This window comes from Microcebus murinus, chromosome 22, assembly GCF_040939455.1.
Source record: "Microcebus murinus isolate Inina chromosome 22, M.murinus_Inina_mat1.0, whole genome shotgun sequence".
NCBI classification, from domain to species: Eukaryota; Metazoa; Chordata; class Mammalia; order Primates; family Cheirogaleidae; genus Microcebus; species Microcebus murinus.
In genome coordinates, this window is record NC_134125.1 from 3,675,608 (window position 1) to 3,700,819 (window position 25,212).

Here is a 25,212-nt window from a genome sequence, read left to right on the forward strand (position 1 = left end):
CCTGAGTGATTGATCCTTTCTTCATCACTTTATTTTGAGTTTCTGTCCTATTTCTGTACCTCCAAATATACATTCTCATGGCCTCTGCTTTGCTATAAAGAATAAGACTCTTTTGGGGGATTAAAAAAAATAAAGGAAGAGAACAAAAATCTGCAGGTGCATAGTGTTTGGGATTCAATCTTTACAACTTCCCTAATTTGTAAAAATCCCCATCGAAACTCTAATAACCCTCTCCCAAATGGCCCAGAGTTTATGCACGTGGGGTGCTCACCACTCTCTGGGGATTTGCATTTTCAGGAAGGGCACCGCATGCGCCCACCTGAACGATTAAGTCGCAGGTAAGGGAACCAAGTGTGCTTTTGCAGGCTCACACGTTGCACTGTTGGCTGAGAGCAGGGGACCTTAATTGGTTCTAAAACAGTCAAATGGAGGTCACGCTGTGTGTTCCCCCTCGGAGACCAATCTCAGCACTTTCCCAGAACCACGGAAATGCTCCTTGGGGTGAAATAAACGTTAGCAGAAAAATCTAAATATTCCCTCCAAAGAGCTCAAATTCATCTTTGTGTTTCTAATGTTTCAAAGAGAAAAATGACACTCTGGTTTTACCGAGACTCAAATATGCTAAAATATGTCAATACTTTGAGCTTAGCAGAAAGAATGTTGGTGTGTGTTTGCTTGCTTTTATTGCCTAAGCAGGGCTGTGAAAATTACCGCAAGGCTGGCCCTGAAACACAAGGTACCAAGTGTCTATGGACTGTGGGACTGAGCTCCCTGCAGGGAGCTCAGCAGCCGCGAATTTGACACCAGCCTAGGCAGGCCAGGGAGACTGGAGCAAAATTATAGACACGGGCTTGTGGTGTTTATCAGAAAACAGAAATAATGTTGAGGTCTCCTAAAGACAAAATTATGAGCAGGCCTGTACATTAGCCGCTGGTCTCTTATGGGTTCTACCCATGAAAAATAATAATGATGTTTAAAGAGACATTAGAGATATCTCTCTCTCTCTCTCTTTCTCTCCTATCTACCTATCCTTTCCTTCTATCCCTTGCCTACAAACTTTGTCAATCAAAAGGTAGAATATTTTAAACTATGATAGAATGCTAAAAATAAGCCCAGTTGCTCACATATTGCATATTTTTAAGAGGACTGTGGATCAAGTGTGCAGGCAAGACATTGTTTGCTGTCAACACTGCAGAGATGTTGAATAAGAAATGGGAGAGGCAGATGTTATTTGACCAAAGGGCTTTCCCATGACTGGCATGCTCCTATCTGGCAGTGGCCCTGGTGACCCTAGTGACAGGAAAGGAGCATCTCAGGCAGGCATCAAGTGCCGCTGGTGCGCGCGGATCGGCAGGGCGAGGCGGCTGAGGGCTGTAGAGGAGAGATGGGGGGCGAATCCCCCCAGGTCAGCACAGCCGCCCAGCTGCACGGAGCTCTGGGACAGAGCATCCTCCAAGAAGGGCCTGGCAGGGGAGCTGGACACAGCAGCGACAGAGGGGCCTTCCTGGGACGATGTCCCTTCTCGTGGCTGGACACCCATTCCCACAGGAAAACCGTGCCGCCCCCAACACACCTCCACTGCTGTTGTCATTGTCACCAGAGCCTCCCCCAGCCTCACTGTGGAGCCGTCGCTGGCTCGTCCCTTCTCCCTGCCCTGCAGCCACTGGGGCCTTGCTAGAGGCGGGGGGCTGAGAGCTCCACACACAGGGTAAGTCGATTGTCTGGCAGGTTCTAATGCAGGGGCAGCCAGCTTCGACGCTGGGCTCAGAGGGTGCCTGAGAACGTCCCAGGCTCCAAAGTGAGTGTGAGCAAGGGAATTGCCTTACCAACCTGCCCCCATTAAGAATGCTAACCGGGGTCTGTTCTGCCGCAGCCCCTAGGGAGACAAGCCCCCCCTCCAAGCTGCATTACCCGCGATCAGTGTGCAGCCAGGGGCTGTCCGTTGGTAGATTTGTATTCCGTGCAGTCCCTGGCATGTTCTCGGTGGTGAGTGTGGCCACAGGTAGAGCACTCTCTGTGTCTGTCTACTTGCTCTTGATCCTAACCACAGCACAGGTTGGGTAGTTCCTATCCAAAATTTTTAGGACCAGGAGTGTCTCAGATTCCATATTTTTTTCCAGATTTTGGTATATTCAATATACACAATAAGTTATCTTGGGGAGGGCACCCAAGTCTAAACACAGAATTCATTTATGCATCACATGCACCTCTCATCTGCATAGCCTGCGGGTAATTTTATGTAGTATTTTTAATCATTTTGTGCTTGAAACAAAGTTTGTGTACACTGAGCTGTCAGAAAGCAAAGGTGTCACTATCTCGGCCACCCATGTGGGCCATCTGCGGTTGTTGGGCGTCACCGTCGTTCCTGACTCTGCATTAATATGCCACCGGGACGCAAGCATTTTCTTACAACTTATTCATGCATAAGCACTTAGTGAAAAATATGACATGCCATTAACACAGTGACAATACAATGTGCTCGGGGTAACCAAGCGGAACAGTGGCGTCGCCGAGACACCTGCATCAGCTGTTAAACAGCAGCCACGGCGGCGAGGCGGCGTCCAGCCTGTGCTGGCGGGCCCACACCGGCACGTGCTCAGGATCTCCATTTTCAGCTCTGTGCGGTGTTGCTCTGCGTCTCCTCGACTTCCATCCGTCCCTTGCGGCACAGACTTAAGCGGTGCACCCATGTGTCCCTTCAGGTTACACAGGGCGGTCACTCCAACACCACACTCTTCTGCAGGACGTTGCTCACCTACACCCCTGCCCGGTCTTTTCTGACGGCTTGACTTCCCATGTTTTCCTTATCACCGTTAAGCATAGCGATACCTGAACACCTTTCCACATTGTCCACAGTATCTTCACATCCCCGGGCAGAGAATGAGAAAAAGAAAAAGACACAACGAGTAGCGCGCATAGGTCTTGGCCCAATGTGGGGTGTCGTGGGCAACCCACCATCGGCGTGTTCAGCATGCACTTGTGCCACTCTGTCCCCCTGGGGGTGTGTTCGCATGACAGGACCTGGACACACGTGGGAAAGATACACTGCAGCCCAAGGGGGCCTCGGGAGGAGTTGTTTTTTCTTCCCTTGACGATGCTGAATAAACTGTGCATTGCGCGCCTGCCCGTGTTTTGACCATGACCTGTCACAGGAGGTCAGGCGTGGAATTTTCCACTTGCGACATCATGACAGCATTTTAAAAGTTTTAGATTTTGGAGCGTTCCAGATTTGGACTTTTCAAAGGAGAGATGCTCAGGCCGTAGAGACACAGGTAGACCGGATGTCTGTGGAGTGAAAGATATTTAATTGACAGAGCCCCCAAAGCTGCAGTGACGAAGGACCTCTGTGTGGAGACTGGGGAGAGACCAGACGTCACCGCGCGGTTGGGCTGGCCAGCGCGGGGACAAGTCAGCGCTGTCTGAACGGGGCTGCGGGAGGCTCAGCTGCACAGAGCACGCTGTGCCGTGCCAAACGTCATGGCGTGTCCTTGGAGGCACCTCAGATACATGGTGGCCAGAGACACAAAGGGGCCTCTAGCGCTTTTATAACCCCGGTTCATAGCCCCAGTCACACAGGATCTCCTCTGAATTCACTGCCACCTCTGGCACCTACGGAGCTGCTTCCCTGACTGTGAGCTCCGTGAGGACAGGCAGGGACCACGGTGGCCAAACGGAGATGCAGAGTCCCCAGGACTCGGTGCAGGGAGGCATTGCTGTAGGTATTTGATGACAGACCTCTTCCCGAACAGCTCGTAGGTGAATCAGTGGCAATGTCAAGACAGGGCAGGGACACACGAGTTCCAGGAGAGAGAGAGTGTGGGTGGGCAGAAGCCAACTGGAGACTCTGAGCATAAAAGCTACCATCGTGGGTCCCTTTTCAGTCAATCCTTAGAGCCACGAGCTGGGTGGCCAGTGTTCCCCAGACTGTAAAATGAGCTGCCTGGCGCCTTAAGTGGCACAAGTGAACAGGTGGCGAATTTGAACCCACCACATTAGCTCGTCATCCTCTCTGTGCAGATACAAGAGGTGTCAAGGGCAGCGCTGGACAGAGCGGGGCGCCCCCGCCACACTGGCAGCCTCTGTGCTCCACCCCCCTGGCACCAGCTCAGGGGGTGGGTGCTCACCCGGCCAATCAGAACATCCCATCTCCCCGGGCGTGGTGATTGGTTCAGGGGTTGGCCGCGGGACCCAAGCTGAGCCAGAGGGGCTCCTTCTGCATTGTCTGCTGGCCCCTCAGTGGGTGCTGAGTACCTCGCCCCCCAGAACGCCCCTGACACGGAAGTCACGAGTGTTGCGTGAGGCCTTCAACCCAGCGATATTTAAAGGGTAAGGGCACCGCATTTAGCCTGTCAGCAGTTCACCCTTAAGCTGGTTTTTACCAAACACTTTATGTTAGCAATATTTTCATTTTAAAAAAAAAATTCAGGATATTATGGGGGTCCTAACATTTTGGTTGCATGTGATGCATAAATATGCATTGCTGATGAAGCAGCTGGTGTCTGGGGTGGGTGGACTTTGTATGTAACCTGACATGCTGGCAACTGACGATCTACTTACAGAGCCGTTCTACCTCCCTGGAGGTGGCACTGTTCACGAACAGTGGGCACAAAGTAAAGGGTGATGTGTGATGGGGAAAGTTACCCTAACTTACATACATATCAGGTCCTGGTAGGTGGAATTATTACTTCTGGGGAGATAAAGAGATCATGGGAAGTCTCTAAACAACTGCTCTAAGGAAAAAAACTTATCAAAAAAAATTATATATATATATATACAGATATATATATATATATATATACACCCCCAGCAGGATAAATTTGTGATAAATCAAATGTGCAAAACTTTCCCCCTTTTCATCGGTATTCATCGGAATTAAGCAACCATGGTGTTGACTGAAGAGAAAGTGACATTTCCCAGCACCCCTTTCACACAGAGCAGAGGAGCAGTGCGGCCCTGTGTAAAATACAGCATGGGTCGGCTCGCAGGGGGCACCTAACATCCGTCGCGCTTTCTCACACCTGAGATGCGGCTAAAGGGAGGGATGGTGACTCTGCAGTCGCCTCCCGTCCAGAGCAGGAAAGGTGGGATGGGTCCAGAGGACCTACAGACATATTTCAAACCAGCGGCCTGCTGCCTTGCTTTCCTGTTTTTTCCTTAATTAAATAGTAAGTTCCTGGAGCTTGACACAAACCCAAGATGAAGGATGACCCCTCTGAGGAGTGACATTCTTTCTCCCTCCTCCTGCCGGGGACTGTGGCATCATAGCTATTCAAAGGAGAGACAAAACACCCCCTGGCCTGTTGCCTCACACCTACGAGAACAGTAGGTCTGAGTGGTTGGGGGAAGCAGAGCGTTTGCGCTTGCGTTTCCCTCTCTCTTTCTTTTGAACTGCGTCTCCAAGTCCCCTCACACACCCGCCCGCCTAGAGTCTTCTCCCGTCTATAAACTTTGGGACAAATAGATGCTTTCCATTTCATTTTAATAACACTCTTTTATATTCCTGTTCTTGCGTATTGCAAACAGTGGCCAGACAATAAAAACAATAAAATACCAGGAAAAAAAAAAAACAAAAACGCTATCTCTAGGCCAACCTATGGTTCTACTCCAAAGAGAGAAAATGGTTTCTTAAATTGCTTCAACAGTTTATTTATTTTCATAATAGAGAAAAACAATACCAAGAGAACTATTCATCTGACTCTTGGACATCCTGTTTCTTCCCTATAAAGGCCACATTCTTTTCTTTTTGGGATTTCAATTGGGAATACAAGGCAGCCCCAAATTACTTTCCAATTTCATCTTCCAACCCCTGCTCGTTCGTAATGGGCGATTGGGTCTTCTCTCTGCCTCGGCCACTCCTCCTTTTCTAAGCAGCACATGGTTTCCGTGGGGGTGACAACCCTACCCCATCTGGTTCCACTGGTGCAGACCCAACTCCAGGCTGCAGGGAAGGCCCCAGGTGTGGACCTGGCCAGTCGAGGCGCCCCGGCGTGTTGGCCGCAGCGATCATTTCAGGGACGCGTGCACAAGCCAGTGGGCCCCGCCGCAGCCTCTCCCTGGCCTGGTGGGGAAAGATGCTTTTCCTCCACTCGGGATTCTTAGCTTCCGGGATGGAAGTCGCTTCTTGGCCACCACTGGGGACAGGTGGATGGATGCTGAAGGACACTGCCGAGCCCTGGACCCACTCAGTCTAACTCCGTTCCCCTCGATAACGTGCCGCCGACCTGAGTTGGGTCTCCGTCACAACGCTCAGGTCAGAATCTGTGTCTGTTTAGCTGTCAGTACTTTCTGGAAGAGCACCAGCCTGGCGCTCCTTATGCCCAAGACTGGGTCACATGATTCTCCTGTGAGCTCCTACAGCACGCAAGAGACAATTTAGTACCACGATTGAAAGCCCTAACGTGATTTTACTCCAAGTGATTCTGCCACTTAACACTGTGCAACCTTGAGCAAGTTACTTAACCTCTCTGTGCCCTACTTCATGATCCATGATTGGAGGTGACAATAACATCCATCCCACCGGGCCATTGTGAAGAATAAATTAGTTGATAACGCAGCATCATCGCAGTAGTACCTGCACACAGCACCTTGTGCCCACGATGACTATCACGCTGTGGCATGGGTTTGATCATGTGACACTGGGACCCTTGACTTGAGTTCTTCGGGGCTATTTTCCAAGCTGCTGTTGTATCCCTGCCTCTGGACATAGAGCTTGGCCCAGAGATCATGGTCTATAAATGATGAGTTAATATATGTTAAGATGCAAAAATCCACCAGTCTGTAGAGATATAAATAAATGATTGTATAAATAAATGAGGGAGAAGAGACAAATCTCTCATTTAGAGGAATAATTCAAGTAAATACGGCATTTGCAAGGCGGGGCACAACTTCCCTCTCCTTAAGTGTGGACTGTGCATGGTGGATTTTTTTTCCAAAGAGGACAGTCTGGGAACGGAGAAAAAAAAACAGTAATTTTGTGGTGGAGAAATCTGACAAATACTACATCAGCTGGCTGCTCTAGATTAACATCAACCATGTACTGTCCTGGACAGAGCTGGAGCCCGTTCTACTAATTGAAGTATCGTAAGAATGGAAAAACAAGCGCCACCTGTGCTCACCAGCAAATTAGCATTAACTGTTCAGAGCTCTCTGTGCCTGTGTTAAAGTCATCACTCTCTGAGAGTGTGTGTGTGTGTGTGTGTGTGTGTGTGTGTGTGTGTGTGTGTGTGTAATGCAAACATGATTCCTACTTGGTTTCAAAATGTAAAGACATATCCAGTAGTTTTCACATTTTATGGCACAAAATTTATTCCTCCCTCTTTTTCTTTGCTGAAACCTCCCCCGTCCATAGCCATGGACTATTTAGGGATTTCTTGAGGTTTTGAGGGTAGAGTTTCTACAGATCTTTCAGCGCCCAAACTCTGGGCACTTCACTGGTACTCAATAGTTTTATTATTAAATCAAAAATATTTTTAAAGCGTGTGGGTATAGGAGCTGGTGTTCTTTCTTTGCAAACAGAAATGAATCGACTTGGGTTAACTTGAGCACAGGGTGATTTATGGGACAGAGATTCGGGCAGGGGGAGGCTGTTCCTGGAATTAGTGGGAAGCTCAATGTTAGCCTGGGAGTGACGGCCCAGGGCAGCCCGGGAAGACGGAGTGGGAACCTCATTAGTGCTCCCTGGATAGGAGCGGATTAGAAAGCAAGCCATCTTTTGAATGAAATTGAACATAAGCTCTTTTCAATTATCTGTCCCTCTGTGTAAAAGGGGATATTTAATTGCTCTAACTTGGCTTATGTGACCCCCAGAATAGACTATATCAGTGTGAAGAAAAGTAATTCCAATTTAAATAAACAGAGTGTTGTCAGGAAAGAGAAACCAGTTCTGGGAAGGCACAGGGAGAAACAAATGAACAAGATGTGCCCACCACATTTAGCACTATTTTTTTTTTATCCTCAACCCAAAGCACCTAGTTCCTCCTAGAGGCATCATTTGCATAACAAGGCTGTAAACACTCATCATTTTAGCAGAAGCCAAAGGAATTTTGACCTCTCTGCTAGTTGGCTTTCAATATTGACATTATCTGAGGTCGTGTAAACACTGCATCTCAATTTTAGTTCAAAGCTCAGGAACCGCTAACTGGCCATTATTATCGATTCCTCGTCAATTGCTCTTCATCATGGGCCCAAGTAGACACGGTCGAGATGGAGTCAGCTGTGGCAAGAGCTGAGATTAAGTTCCAACCATTTATGGCCTCGTTACAGAAATGAAATTCAGTTAGAGAAAACTCTCTGTCTTTCTGTACAGGCGCACGCACACATGCATTTAGAGCAACGCGTTCATCTGTATACAGAGAAGGTGAAGAGAAGGAACGGTATACCATGAACCGGCAAATTTACACCTATAGAGTGAGAAGAGAATTAATTTTGCTTTTCTTGTCCCTGCAACATCTTTTTTTTTTTTAAATGGTTTGACACAAAAGCAGGAGGGGCCAGCCGCGTTCTCCTCATCTCCACTACCCCGGTGTCTGCCCACACCCATCAGCCACGAGATGCGTGAGGCCATCAGTGAGGGAAGCGGAGCAGGAACCGCGTGTATCTGTTAATGGAAGCCAAATCCATCGGTAAAGTCGCTGCAGGCCTCACGTGCGGCTGGAATGCCCCATTTCCGATGCAAAAGACAAGAGGAGCCCTGTGCCGAGTTTTCCTTTCCCGGCTGGAAGACCTGATTCTCGGGCGTGTGCAATGAGCTGTTTCCTTAATCACAGTCTCAGTGCATCGGACGCCACCCGCCCCAGTCTGGTGGCAGCCGCAGTGCTTTGTGGGAAGGCCGGTTGTCCTGGCCGCTGAGGGCAGGGGACGGAAGCAGGACGGGTCGGCCTCGCCCAGTGCCGGTTTCTCAGACAGAGCGACCGAGCCAGTCGTCTCTGCGAGAAGGGGAAATGTGTGGCATTTTCGTGTCCAGGTTCCACGACAGGGGAAAAACAAGATAAATCGTATGTGATTCCTGTTTTTTTTTCTTTCCTATTTCATTAAGAAAAATAAGGATTTTTCTTAAAATCGTTATGCAATCATAGAAACTTAATGACAAATTTTGCAATATGTTCATAACCTTGGTTCCAAATAAGTAACAAATAGCTAAATATAGAGAGTATCGAAATAATCATCGAAGATGAATCATTAGTGAGAATTTATTGACTATCGTATGCCAGACACTGTCTTCACAGAACTTGTTTCCTCTTGCATCTTTGTGCTTCATAGTTTCAGAAATCAACAAATCTATGAAACGAAATTTTACCTTTTGATAGAAATTAAACAAGTTTGCCTCCCTAAACGAAGGCTATTTTGAAAGAAATGGAAAAAGTGCCAGCGTGCTGAGGACATAGCAAGACCCCCAAAAAAGTCGTCCGGAGTTTATTTTTATTATATTTTATTGTATATATTACATTTATGGTGCACAATATGCTTTGATATACTCGCACATAGTGAAATAGTCACTACAGTCAAGAAATTTAACATATCCATCACATCACGTAGTTACATTTTTATTCATGGCGAGAGCCCCTACAATCTACTCTCTTAGCAAAAATCCCTAATGCAATACAACGAAAGCTTGTTCTCACAACGCACTCCAGAGACGGCAGCACTGGGCACGTTCCTGGTGGGAGCTGGAAGAGCACAGCAATGGTTCTCCATGCAAAGGACACAAAAAGAGGCGACCTCCCCGACCGTGCCGCAAGCCGCATGGGGGAACGAGGAATAGAAGAGCACGTGAACTTTTTTGGCAAAGAAGGCATGCATCAAACACGAAATTTGGAAACACCAGCCTAAACCCGCTTGGGTCAAGAAAGTCCCTAGAAATAAAGTTGGTGGCAGGGATGTCCAGCAGCACTGCCGAAAAAAAGGAAGAACCAGCTTTGGGGGCAAGGGTTGTTCGGACGGCGCCATCCCATGGCAGAGGGTCTTTTGCAGGGGGGGGTGGTCACCCTGCTCCCGGGAGCTCAGGGCCACAGTCACGAGGACACATGAATCGGCGGGAGCCTCTGCCCCCACCTCAGGCAACGCTTCTGGCGGTGCGCGCCCGAGCCGGGCCGAGCGCGTCCAGGTGCGGCCTGGCTTTCTGCACGGGATGAAGTGAAGGGTCTTGGGGCTTGAAGAACTCACGTTGGCCCAACCAAAGGGATGCCTAGGACTGGCACTTGCTGGTGCTGGCCACCTAGAGTGTCCTGGCGGAAGGTGGCACATGGCTAGACGACACCGGGAAGGAGGAGGAGCCTGGTGCTCCCCGGCCGGTGGCCTTGCTCCTTATTCTCCGTTCCCTGTGGCTCCTGCAGCGGTGAAGGCCAGAGAGACCCTGCCGGCAGCCTTGCTCTCCAGATCACCTGCGCTCACGAGGACCACGCCCGTGAGTGCGGCCGACGTTGACAAAGCAAGTAAACGACGCGAGTTTGAAACACGCGTCACTCAGGTGAACGGGAACCACCTGATGCCCACACCGGCTTTTTGCTGGTTTGCGTTTGGTCCAGTTAGTGTTTAGGCTGCACAGTGGGATGGCCAATTTTAGGGGCTTTAGAAAACAGCCGTGCCCAAGATGCACCCCCAGAGATTCTGATGCGATTGTTCTGGGACGAGACGCAGCCAACCGCATTATTGAAAAGCCTCCTGGTGATTATAACACGCAGCCAGGGCGAGAACCAGCGGGTAAGTGCTGACGCCTCTGCAAGGACGGTTTGTCGCGTGGACTGGAGCGTGCGTCAGGGCAGCTGCACGCGGAGGATTCCTTCCACACTGAAGGGCGACAGTGACAAAAGCTCGAGCTGCCCCTGTGGCGACCTTTTGTTAGGAGCATCACCGGTATGCACAGGTCACCTCCTGCGACTGGCGCTGGAAGATCTTCCAGAGTTAGGGTCTGGGGGTGTGGGGCGTGTATTTCTAACGATAAGACAGATGTCCTGATGTCAAAGTCCCTGGCACAGGACGGGAATCATAGCTCTAGGTTGAGTTTCAAATGGGCAAGAGAAGGCGGAAGGTGTGTGGAGCGTCAGTTTTCCAGTTTGCTGGACCGGGGTGGTGTGAAACCAACGGGGACACCGTAAGTTCTTCCTAACCGAAGACGCTGCGAGACTCAGGGCTCCTCCCACTTCTTGCGGCCACCAAGCACAGTGACGTAGGGAGCTCGCAATGGAGAAGCTGTCATGGCCTTTAAGAGAAATTGTGGTGATTTAAAAATCAGACCTGCCCCTAAGTGTTTTTTAATGGTGGCTTTATTGAGATATAATTCACATAACGTAAAGTTCATCTTTTAAAAGTATGCGAGTCAGTTGTTTTTAGGGCATTCGCAAAACCGTACAGCCATCACCACTGTCTAGTTCCAGAACGTTTCATTACCCCATCAGCTCTCGCTCCGCGTGCCTCCCGCCCCCGGGCCTGGGAGCGCTAGTCTGTCGTGACGGGTTTTGCCGTTACAGATATTTCTACCAGTGGAGGCACAGGATACACGGCCTTCTGTGTCTGGCTTCTTTCACTTAGTAGAATGTGTTCAAGATTCATCCATGTCCTTTTGTGTATCAGGACTCTGGGTTTGGTTTTGTTTTTGATGGCATGCATGATAATGTTTCATGACACGGGTGGCCACATTTTGTTTGTCAATGCATCAGTCAATGGACATTTGGTCTCACTGCTTGGTATTATAAATAATGCTGATGTGAACATTTGTTCCGAATTCTATTCTATGTATAAGTGGAGTTTCTGGGTCTTAAGGTAACTTTATGATTTTTTTTTTTTGAGAAATTGCCAAGATGTTTTCCCAACAACTGCACAATTTTACACTCACCCCAGCAACACGTATGGGTTCCAGTCTTTCAAATCTTTGCCTACACATGCATGGCAACGCGAGTTCTGGGTTCTGTTCGTCATCCACCTCTCCGCCCGAGAGCGGCGTCCTTGTCCCCTAAGGCGGCAGGTGCTCCCCCAGAGGAGACAGACGCAGGGGCGAAGGCGAGAGCGTGTCGTTCACGCCTCCCCGGGCTCCCTGCTGAGCCCACACCGGGGACTTGCTGCCAAGACCCACGGATCGCTCAGAAGCGTCACAGCTCGCTGGCTCCAAGCGCTGTGCGGGCTGGCAGCTGCCACCGCCGTCCCGCCTGCGACCCACACGTGTCCTCCCCAAAACGGCCGCAAACAAGCTTTCTCCTCAAATGTTGCTTTCTCTGCAAAGTAGATCAGCGACGCTCATCACGTCTGGGTGCTCAGTTAAGGTCTTGCACCTGCCGACAGGAAGGTGTCCGAAGGCAAGGGCCCCTCTCTCTCTGGAAGGCTGGGTGTTGCTTTGCCTCCTGCCAGTAACCCCGGGCCGTGCGCGGGGAGGCGGAGGAAGCGGGACGGGAGAGGAGGTCGCTTCGCACACCCGGGCAAATCCTATTCCGAACGCAGCGGGTGTGCTGGGAGGTTTTTAAGTGGGGGGGCGGCAGGGTCTGGCTCGCTGTGTGAGGGGGTGCTCTGGCAGGGCCACGAGGATGGGCGGGCAGTGGGAGCTCCTACCCTCGTCCAGAGAAGAGGAGGGGGCGGCGTGGGCCAGGCTGGTGCCCACGGACGCGGTGAGGCGTGGGCAGACCTGCTGACTGCGGGTGGGCACGCAGGCTGCTGTAGTCATGGGATTTTTTTATTTTTTATTTTCTGGATCAAATCGTACTTTGAGGAGCCTTCAGTAGCCATTTGGCTTCTAACAAGCTAACTAACCCCAGATGATCAGCGCAGCTGGGCACGGGTGGGGGAAGTGGCTTCAGCTGGTGAAAGCTAGCGTGTGAGCAGATCGACAAGCCCTGTTATTAATCATGGATGACTGGAAAGGCAATGACCAGAACCAGCTGCCCTGGGGGTGCTTAAAGGAGGCAACTGTTCCCAAAACATGGAACCGTCTTTCTTAAAAGGAAAGGGTAACTAAAAAAGAGTTTGATAATAGGAATAGCCAGAACTGTAGATTGTCTCCTGTGTACCAGGCACAAGGCTAGTATTTTCAGAGTGTAAAAAACTGGTTATTGGATAATGCAACATTCGTTGTCTAATTCCCTTCTTTTTGATCACCACGTAGATGCACTGGCCAAACTATAGCCAATGAAAAAGAAGTAGAATTCTCTGTGGGGATTTTGGAAAGCATTTGGTTTATTAATTCCCTCTTCTTCTGTCTTCCCCCTTCTTCTTGCCTTGAAACAGAGCAGTGATGGCTGGAGCTGCAGCAGCCATCTTGTGACCATGAATCAAAACATCAAAACTCTTGGTCCAGACCTCACTGAGCCCCTGAGCCAATGCTAAAGTCATCTGTTGCTAGATGCCTTACTATACAAGGAAAATAAACCTGTTTGCTATTCAAGCTACTGCTGTGCAGTTTTATTACCAACAACCAAAAATATCCTTAACTGATACCCAGATATTATCTCATTTAATCCTGAAATATCTCCCTTTATTGCAGAGGTGGAGATTGATGCTGCTGATGGTGGTTCAGCTGGTAAGTAGCAGAGCCATGATCTGTGCCTCAGTAAGACTAATCATTTCTATTTTGCCATGTGGCCTCTCTGAGAAATGTTTGCAGAGAATAAGCCCTTAATATAACATGTTGTAGATGATTTAACATGTTGTATAAAATAAAATATAAATTAGCCATAATCCTGCCTCCCAGAGATAATAACTATAATTTTTTTGGGGGGTGGGGGGTGGCTAGGCATCATTATTTTTAGTTTTCTTGTGTCTAGGTTAATATGATGAGGTTATGGCACACACACACTCACACACACAGGACATGTACACACACCTAGCCCTCACAACTCTGTTGCCACAGGCAACAATCACATTTAGAATCATGCCCAACCTGCATGGATCCTGGTCCCTACCCATGTGCATAAGAACTCGGCCACTGCAAAAGACCTCCAGGTTTTTGTATTTTTTTCTGTAAGATGTCGGTGGTGCCTTACCTCTGCCCTCCCCACCACCTGTCCTCTTCCTACGTGAGTCCGCTCTAGCTTTGCCAGCCCCCAGCCCTTTTCTGGAACACACGAGAGCTTCTTCAATATCAGAGTCTTGAAACTGGACATCCCCTTTACAAACCAACACATTCCCTCGACAAAAGCAAGTCTTTGCTAAATGCCAGCTTTTCCATTAGGTTCTTCTCTGCCCTGCTATTTAAAATCACGTAAGTGCTGTCACTGCCCCTCTCCTGCCTTTCTTCCTGTTTTATATAGCACCTGTCACTTTCTGATATCTCTTATAATTCGCTTGCTTATTGTCCTTTTCCCTCCTTCAGAATGCTAACTTCACATGAGAGGAATCTTGGGGTTTTTTTAAAACACGAACATTTCACAGCAGGCCTGTTTGGTCTCACAGCTACACAAAGTGTCTGATGAAAACCGGTCCGTTTGTTTCCTTGAAATAACTGGATTCCTGAATAAATGGAGTGTAATTAATCTATGTGTGCATCTTAGAACATATGTCCAGCACGTGGTTAGTGCTGGTAGGTGTCCACTATTATTTCTGTGTTATTATAAAGTGGGTCCTCTCGCCTCTAGACGGAGACGCAAGGTCCAGTCCAGAGGGGGGCGGGAAAGCGCCCGGGCCCATCCCCTCTCCGTCACCGCGCCCAGTCTCGCTGCCCTCCCTGCGCCCGCCCACACGGCACCCTCCAGCGACAGAAGGGAACCCGCAGAACACGCGTGTTCGTGGCTGCAAAGGCCGCCGCTTCCGTGCCACGGCGTGTGAGTGTGCAGACAGAGCAGGGTCTCTTGCACCTGCCCCAGCCGGAGCGAGCTTCCAAGGAGAATGCTATTCCAGCTCTGTTCTTTATAGTGTTATATAAAAACCATTTTACTGCGGCTATTAAAACAATCTGTGTAAACATAATTTTTATGGCTGAGTGATATTCCGGCATATGGCTATACCATCACTAACTTATTTCTCTAAAGTTGGATATTTAAGATGTTCCTTGTTTTTCATTATTGCGAGCAGGTTGATGATATTCCTCCTTGAACATAGAAGAGAAAGTCCTCCTTGAGGGGGACTTTGATGGTGGCGGAAACAGCCTACACCCCACCGTAGCGTCTGCAGGAAGGATGATTTGCTGCAGCCGCGGTGACAGGTACCTCCGTGGAGGGAAGGCGTCCCCAGGGGGTGGAGCCCCGGCCTCCCTCCCGAGGCCAGATGTGGGCTGCGCTCCGAGGAAGAGACGCCCTGGGCGAGGGCATGCTGCCTAAGAGAGCGACCACCTCTTGGGTGTGTCCGCGGACGTTTGTCCATAATCAGGAGACACCAAGAGGACTTCATTCACTTATTCATGTCATGAATATTTATTGAGCACCCATTATGCGCCAAGAACTGTCCAAGCCGTGGTTCTCAAAGTGTGATTCTTAGACCAGAAGCATCAGCACCACCAGGGAACTTGCTAGAAACGGAAATTCTTGGGAGCCACCCCAGACCTACTGTATCAGCAATTCTAGGAGTGGGGCCGGCACTCCCTGTCTTAACGAAGCTTCCAGGGGATTCCAACACACGCTGAAGTTTGAGGGGCATGGCTGCAAAATGGCCCAGGAATCCTGCAGTGGACACAGCCCCTGCTTCCTGTGAGCCTGCGCTCCAACTGGGTGGTAGAGAGAGAACAAGCAGTTTCTCAGTATATCAAGCATGTTTCTCAGTACAATGCAGTATATCAAGCAGTAAGTTTTAAGAAGGAAAATGAAGCAGGGGTGTCTAAACTGATGCCTGCAGGAGAAGAAGGAGCAAGCGGGCCAGACAGAGGGCACGGCAAGCATGAAGTCACGCGTAGCTGGCATAGGCTGGCAAAATTCTCTGTCCCCACACTGGACGGTGGGTGACAGAGCTGCTTTGCTGTCTCTGCGCTGCTGGGGTTCTGCTGTCAGCAGAGGGACCTGCGATGGAGGGAGGGGCTTGGTGCTGGGGGCCATGGGTGGGGTGGGGGTGATGGAGGACGTCCCTGGAGGGGGGCACAGAAAGCTCTAAACAGAGCAGAGGTGAGCAGGATACCTGGGCTGGCAGAGAGGCATGCGTAGTGATAGGCATGGCTGCCTGCTCTTCCAATACCGTTCAACCTGCTCCCTGGAAGGCAGCTGCTCATCCAACAACTACATTTCCCAGCATCCCGTTTCCCAGGACCTATATGGGATCATGTGACCACAGGATCACGTGACTCGGGAACTATGAGCAGAAGCGGCCGTGTGCTGGTGCATCTAGTGATGAGGCCGACTCTTCTCTGCTTGTTCTTTCCTCTGGTGACATCTTGACACAGGCTGTCACATCCATTTTGGAAGTCGCATGTTGAAGTTGGCAAAGTCATACATAGAACCAGTCACTACTTAGAAGAGATTCATCTAGTGATTTGGAGCAACCCTTTGGGGATTTCTAGCAGCGAGAAATAAACTTCTCTGGTGTTTGAGCCATTTTGCATTTTGTCATAGCAGCCAGTATTGCCCTAAACGGCACACTCAGATACACACGCAACGAAAATTTCTATGTTTTACATGACTGCCTCTTTTTGGACAATGTATACAAATTGTTTCACTGAGCAAGTATTTGCTGAAATTCTATCCCTTGCTAAGTATTCTTCTAGGGCCTGTGAATGAAATTCAAACACCAGGTATGTCTAGTTTCCAATATCCTAAAATATATAGTTTAAAATATTAATCCATAACCAGGTAATAATATGGCCTTCCACTCATGCACCACATTAATATGCGAAGTTATGTTTCACATCCATTAACTCATGTGATTCCCACAACATTCCTTTAGGCAAGGCAGAGATCCTTGACTCCATTTTCAGAAATAAATCCTGAGACTCAACAACCTGTCCATGGTCAAAGAGCCAGAAAGAGGCGGAGTCTGGAGGAACATCTAGAGCAGTGGTTCTCAACCAGAGAGGATTTTGCCGCTCACCTTCCCTGGGGGCAGTGTCTGAGACATTGCTGAGTGTCACACCTGGGCAGGGGGTGCCACGGCAGCTGACGTGCACCTGCCATGCCCAGGACAGATCCTACACCACGGGATTGTCCAGCCCAGAATGCCACTAGTGCCGAGATTGAAAAACGCTGGCCAAGAGCTTCTGTTCCCTAATCTTAGGTTTATTCCATGAAAACTTCAGACTCCTCAACAACAACCCAGGAAGTTAGAAGGCAGTGGAGTAACGTCTTCCAAGTTACAAATAGGACATATTTCAATCCTAGCATTATATACCTAGAAAAAGTAAGGTGTGATAGTAAAATAAAGACATTTTTGTATAGTCTAGGTTTCTTTGGAAGCCAGTAATGGTACACCCCACCAAAATTAGGAAGTAAATCAATAAAGAAGAAGACCCACACGTAAGAAAGGCAAACAGAATCCATAGGATGTTGGTGAAGGAAGATCCAAAGATGAGAGATGTTCACTAGGTGCAGAAAGCAACTTGTCCATGTTGAAATAGGTCAGAAGATTCAAGGAGAAATGATCACCAAGAAAATGAAATTGATGGAACATATTGATAGGAGGTTTAGACAACTGGTGGGGAATATGAGATCGAGTTAGGGACATGTTTATAAACAAATAAAATAAAACAAAACAGCAGGACAATTATTAGCTCCAGGTAAAACAAAAAATACAAAAAAAACCATAAACATAATCTAGTAATCTACATGTGAATCTGAATCACACGGAAAGCTGATGGTAACCAGATTGAAACACAGACTTCTCAACCAGGATTCTTGACATGGGGAAATTTGGGAGATAGAAGTAAGAAGGTAGTAAGAAAGTAAGTTAGAAGTAAGGAAGGTAAAATTCCTGGGAAAGCTGAGGTCCCCTTCTCACTAGCAAAAGATCTGCCTTAGATGACTGGTGCCTCCTTCAACCCTTCAGCAAGGGGCAGGGGCCTCAAGGTCAAGCAGTGTCACCGGCAATGAGGCACCTTCTCCCCTCCCATCCGCCCTCTTTCAGTTGGACACCGCAAGGCCCAGAGAGTCGGCAGGACCTGTCCGAGGTCCAGGCGATGGAGACCAGAGTAGAGCCACGAGTTTCCTCATTCTTGCTTTGCCCAAGAGCAGATGGTTGGCTTCACCTCTCCCTACCATGAGAGACAGCTTAATTCATACGTGAGAGAAATTCTGCGACCCACGTATGTTAGTTTATGATTTAGTTTAGGCACATGCCATATTTTCTTTGCTTTAATGAGAGAAAAGAAATGCAGGTGAGAGGCTTAAAGAAACACGCACACACACACACACACACACTCTACCACTTTGAGTGCACCATCTCTCTCAGTTGTGTTGACAGTAAGAACTTTTTGTTTACTGAAAGTTGAGCTGAAGAAAAACCTTTCAAAGCATGAGCAAGGGGGAGCTTTCTAAAATGACTAAGGTTTGTGGCTTTGCAGGCTATAAGCCTGGATGTGTGGATTAAGATAAATAATGAAACAAAATCCCATATAAACAGATCTTTTTATACCTATTCTGTTGCCTGTTGATGATGGTTGATGATTTTTCTGGTAAGGAAAACAGATAATAAAAATAATAGCACTATATCAGGGATTTCTGTTAGAATTTGCTCCTTCAGACTGACAGAAGTTCCCTTTATAACTTCATGTTTAAGGACATGGTTAGAAAAAGAGAAGGAGGTATCTTAGAATGATGCTCAGAAGGCGATGTTAATGGACATCTTCTTCAGCCTGTGCTTCACGAAGTGAGGTTTGCAACCATTTCTAGCCCAGTGGCGAATGTCTGTCTACAGGGCAAGGAGTGGCTGAAATAGTGAATAAAAAGAGAGATTATCAAGAACACTACTAATTTGGGAGGGAAGAGGACCCACCATTGGATGTTGAGTCTTTAACTCTCGACCTTAAAGAAAATAAGAATAATTTCTTAACAAACTGTTTTCAACACTTAAAAAAAACATACTTAATATAAATAAAACAGTTCATGGCATCATTTATCACTCCAATTTGATATATGGATTCATTCGCAAATAAATCAAATGCATAGCTTTGTTAAAGACAAAAACTCAAAGAATTAAGAGTTCTTTAATTCAGTATCTGGGTCTCTTCTTTTTGTTCCATAAACTTATTTTTGAACAACATATTAGGCGGTATATATCTCAGGTCTATTTTCCATAATATGAGTCAATTTTTATCCAGAGTTTACTATTTCATTGCACTTTAGAAGTACTCTCACTTAAAGAATAGCTATACTTGGGGGAAACAAGCTGTGAATTTGAGCTAAGGACATCTGAAGACTCTCCTGGTGTTAAGATTTTATAATGTTAAAAAACATTTATTTAAGATATTCCGTGGAATCCAGGCTTTTCGTACTCCTGTTCTCTCCACATTCTGATATTGGACTGCAGAGAATGTTGGACAATGCAGAGAATTACTAACTGCCGTCTGGGTTCTCATTGATTTCTCTGTTTGCACCGTGAAGCTGGGTTTCCCCGGGGAGGAACCGTCACGGCCCGTGTGTGGACCGCGCCCCGGGGGGCTGTGCTGTTGGGGGCGGGGAGGGGGCGTCTGGGCTGCCCCTGGGCTCCGTGGAGCCGAAATCACCAGCTTTGCCCACGGAGGTGCTTACCCTGCTGACGCCCCACCGTGATGAGAGAGGAGCTGATTGTTTTCAGCTGTTGCTCTAGTTGGGATCTTTTTTACAAGCCCCGGGTGACGAAGGCCCCTGGGGTGTGGGTGTCGACAGGGAGGAGCAGTTTGAAGTAGCGTCTGGAGCACAGACTTTGTTTAGAGCAGACCTGGATCCGAGTCCCAGCCCTGCCACTTGGTAATTAGGCGACTTTGGTCAAGTTGCTTAAACTCCCTGAGCCTTGGGTTTCTCATCTGTAAAATGGATGTAATAATAGCCTCTTCTTCACATAGCTGCTGTGTTAATTAAATGAGCAATAAGCAAATTAATTCTGTGTGTGTGTGTGTGTGTGTGTGTGTGTGCGCGCACACACACCCTGTATCATTTCCTTTAGGAACTGCCTCTACCCATGTCCTTGGGCTCCCGTTGGGGCTTTAAAACCTGCAGCTTCATTAGTCGGTAACACTCCTGTGGAATATAGTGCCTACTGCGTGCGTGCCAGGCACTGTTCTCAATCCTCTACAGACAACACGTTTAATCCCCAGAACAACCCTCTAGGTGGGCATTTTCGTATTTATTGTACAGGTAAGGAAACTTAAACACAGAAGAGCATAGGGCCTGCTGAGATTCACATAGCTATTACGCGGCCATGCAGGGATTCAAGGCCAGGCGATCCGATTCCAGATCGAACCAAAACTGCTTTTCTATATCTTCTTATCCACACCATGCCTCTCCACGTCTTCCGTGTGAGCTACGACCCAGCCCGGCCAGCATGTTTTCCCCATGCCTCTGGAACCAGATGTTCAGTGGAAATGAGCACATACATGCATGGAGCCGAACAGATTCTGTTTCAAGAACTGACCTGCTGCTACAGGGAGGAACGTCACTCTCTTTGCTCTGAGATCGCTAGGGTCTTTTAAATGTTTGTGTTTGTATAAATGCATGGGGTGCGTGTGCTACGTGGACATACTGCTCAGTGCTGAAATCAGGGCTTTGGCGTATCCATCGCTGGAGAAACGCCCCTCACACCCACTGAGAAGGAAGACGCAAGCCTGGAGCTGCCCAGGGCTGCCTTCTGGGCTCACAGAGAAAAGCCACCAGAGGTGGATGCCAGCAGCACAGCAGGAGCGAAGTTAAGCAGACGAGAGAAAAACAAAGAGATTCAATGGACTCTGGATTCAGCCAAGCCTGAAATACCCGACTACATGGGCCAATTCCTTTTTTATTTGTAAACTCTTTTTATGTGGTGATCTGGCCCATTAAGAAACTTGACAAATAAAAATTCAGAGTAAGCATTAGCAAGACGCATAAGTCCTCAAATTTAAACAAATATTAATGCAAATATACACACACGTAGACATAGACATATACTGGAGGCATTTAATCAAGGCATTGGAAGATTGAATGGATTCAATAAACAATCTCTAAACAGAAATTCCTAGATACACTGGAGCTATAAATTATTAGCATAATAATGATGATAAAACCTGCTAAGCGCACATATTAAACATTCTGCTACTAAGGAGTACTCCCCAGCATAGGCCTGTCTGTATTAAAGACTCTTGCTATAGAAGTTCAAAATCTCATCTTTTAATACATCTATTACCGCTTAGTACACAAGATCAAAGCAATTTTCAGAACACAGAGGTCACAGACTATAATAGAATATATGTAAGACACGAGCTATAGCTACAATCAGGGAATTCAATTATCATCATGTGTAGTCTTAACTAGCTTATAATCAGTTCCTGCCCTAGTCTCAGGCTGTATATGACAGAGAAGGAAGCAATACGAAAGGAGGCATTCGGATTTCAGCTGGGGGTATAAAATCCCCAAAACCACTCTCAAACAGTTGCATTTATTCTTTCAGTTGGGCGATTTGCTCAATACAGAGTTGTATAAATGTACAGTCTTGTTTATACATATTCATATTCTATGGAGATAGTGTGATATTGATATTTTGTACATCTGATGTGTATGAACTTATTACCTTATTTATATGCTTATGATATATATGCACTTAGCATAAAACGGAACGCTGTATATATACAAGATATACTATCTTATTTATATTAATATATACATCGCATTTACACAATGTGGTATATGTTTGCATATATACAAGATGTGCAGTCTTATGTGCGTGCAGAATATATGCAGCTAGTGTGGCGTGCATGTTTTCATACACATGGGCATTTGCACAGCCCTTTCAAAATGTTTACTTTGCAAACATTTTCCATTCTATCGCCTTGTCAGTGTTTCCACCTAAACACAGACATTCATGTAGATGAGACTAACTCAAGGACATGCAGCACCTAGATACCCAATTGCCATCCACCTATCCCTTTCTTACCACTGAGTCAACATTCAGTTCCAGCTCACATCCTCCCCTTCCAGCCTTACTCAGTGCTGGTGGAATTTCTGAGGCATTCAGATGAAGTTCTAGTTGCAGAATGAAGAACCATCCCCCCCCCAAAAAAAATAGATCTTTCCCTTTTTGTAGTATTTTTTTCACTCCTGCTGATTTGAACTGTTGTCATTTTTAGTAGCAGATGCTTAATTCAGATAGAGCTTTTTAAAAGGGATCTGGATGGAGTGAAATATAGGGAAAATCACTAGAGCAAAGTCACAGTCATTTTGTGTCTAAATAGAAGTTCTCTGTTAATTTTTGATTTTCACACATACAGAACATTGCAATGCACTGACTTGTTCTAAACCTCCATGTTCAATCATTTTCTCAAGGGGAAAAAAAAACCTTAAAAAATAAAATGAAACTCTAAAAACCTACCCCAAGGTGTTTTATTAATTGACACTTTGGGAAGATTGCCATTAGATGACTTTTAAAAATACATTCCTGTGCTGTAGCATATTATTTTTACAACGTTCCCCAAAAAATCTCATTTTCATAATGCCAGAAGCATGGGCAGAGAATGAGAAGCATTCAGAAAGGAAATAAATGGAGGGAAATTAGAGAAGAAATTAACATTTATTGGCCATATAATATGTGGTAGGAATTACTTTGTACTAGGTGTTTAACTTACATTAACTGTTATAATCATTATAAAACTACTGTGTGCCAGGTGCTATAATTTACAGTGCTATGGATAAAGTAAATTATTTTACCTATCACTCATTAAGCACTCTTTATGTTACAAGCAATGGGCTAAGCACTTTGGTATACTTTTTCTAACCTTATCCTTACTGAAAACTAATGAGTGGGCACTATTAATGTGCCAATTTACACATGAGGAAAATGAAGCTTAGAAGATAGGTCATTTTTCCAATACACTTAGCTAATGAGTGACAAAGTTACAAAGCCCACACCCCTAACCAACTTCATGACATGGCCATGATATTGAGTATACTGCAAAATGCGTAGCAGAGATTCTAATGTGCAATAAATGATAGTTGAAAACGATATTTGCTTGGGACCAAGGCGGAGCCAGGCATCTACCCAGCCAAGCCCAAACTGCCAGACTAGCAAAATAAATCAATGGGATAAATTGGGATGCCTAGAAACTAAACTCAACACATACAGGTATAGGATAGATGATAAAGTTGACAACATAAATTAAGGAGAAAATGGTATATGTTTGATAAACATATTGGCCTTCACATAGAAGCAAGCTCTTAGTCCCTACCTCACACCATACGCACACTACACTGAGAACAGTGCTTCCAAGTCTCCCCCAAATCCAAATCTTCATCCTATCAAACCCATCTTTCGTTCCATTTTTATGCACAACCAACTCTTTCCAGGTCAAAATATCAGGTCCAGATTAAGACAGTTGATTAAGACAACTCAAAGGTCTACACCTGCAGGGCCATGAGGAAATAGAAAGAAGGATCTTTGCTGAATCTCTGTGGGGTAGAGTAGAGGAAATATCCCAACAGATCTTATGAGGAGGAGGTTTCTTACTAACTTCTCAGTGAGTTGGTTTTTTGCTCCTGTTGTTGTTTAACGGGGTATGCAAGTGCTGGGCCATAGTTGAGATTTTTATATTAATAACAAGAATAAGACTGAACCCACTTCTTCCTTTCCTCTAAATTAATGTTGAGGGTTTTTTTTTTTTTTTTTTAGAATATTAACTTGAAGGAGTTTAAATATGTTAGCCAGCCAGGGCCTCCACGTTTGCTGGCTAGTCCTATAGTGTGATCGGCAGTTCTACTTTCATTTTCATAGAAGAATCAAACACAGTTAATGTAACTCTCTGAAAAGCTAGTTCAAAAATGAAAAAAATGCCTCCAGAGAATTTAAAAGACTTGTTGGATCTTATAATATTTGTGACCCAAACTAGTTTTCTTACAATATAAACAATATTTTCAACTCAATTCTGTGTTGGAAACACAATGTTTTATTTCCATTTCAATGTTGCATAATTTCCATATGGCAATGCCTAAAATCTTTTCTGATGTTAAACAGATTACAAAAATGACATATCAAATTTGAAAAATGTCACTACATGATAGTTTTAGTTATGAATAATTTTTAAATTGTTTTTTTGTCTGTAGTGATAGGCTTAGCATTATGTGAAAACTCTAAAACATGGAAATATTTCAAATGCTCCAAAAGCAGAAACAGTCTATTTTCTTCTGGGATTCTGGTATAGCTAAGGCCACAGAAATACTGCTCTTTGTTTGAAGAATCAACTTTTGTTTCATTGATTTCCTATATTAGTTTTCTGATTCTTTCTTCTTATATTTTATTATTTCCTACCTTCTGCTTTCTTTGGGCTTATCGTGCTCCTTATATTCTGATATCTTGAAGTAGGAACTTAGATTGTTGATTTGAGGCCTTTCTTTCTTTGTTTCTTTCTTACATAACCATTTAGTGCTACAAAGTTTCTTCTTAGCACTACTTTAGTTGTATCCCACAAATTTCGATATATTGTGTTTTCATTTTTATTCAGTGTTATGTATTTTCTTTTGATACTTCCTCTTTCACACATACATGGTTTATGTATAGAGTTTAATTTCCACATATTTGGAGATTTCCTATTGTCTTTCTGTTATTAATTTCTATTTTTATTTTATGATGAGAAAACACATTATACATGATTTTAATTCTTTTAGATTTGTTGAGCTTTGTTTTATGATACAGAATATGGTCTATCCCAGCAAATATTCCCTGAGTACTTAAAAAAATGAGCATTCTGCTGTTGTTGGGATGAGTGTCGATTAGATCCTGTTGGTTAATTGTGTTGTTCACATCTTTTCTATCCTTGTTGATTTTCTGTCCTGTAGTTCTGTCAGTTGCTGAATGAGCTTATTCATGTCCCCAGATTTAATTGTGGATTTTCTATTTCTCCTTTTCAGCTCTATTAGTTTTTATTTCATGCATTTTAAGACTCTATTGTTTGGTGCACACATACAAAGGACTGTTATGTCTTCCTAGTGGATTGAACTTTCTATCATTATGTAATGTTCTTCTTTCTCTCTAATAATTTCCTTTGCTCTGATGTCTACATTATCAGATACTATTAATAATATAGCCACTCCAGCTTATTTTTAAATGATAACATGCTATATTTTCTCCATCCTTTTGTATTTACTCTATTGATGCCATTGAATTTGAAGTGAGTTTCTGGTAATCAGCATATAGTAGAATTGTGCTGTTTTAGCCTCTTTGCTA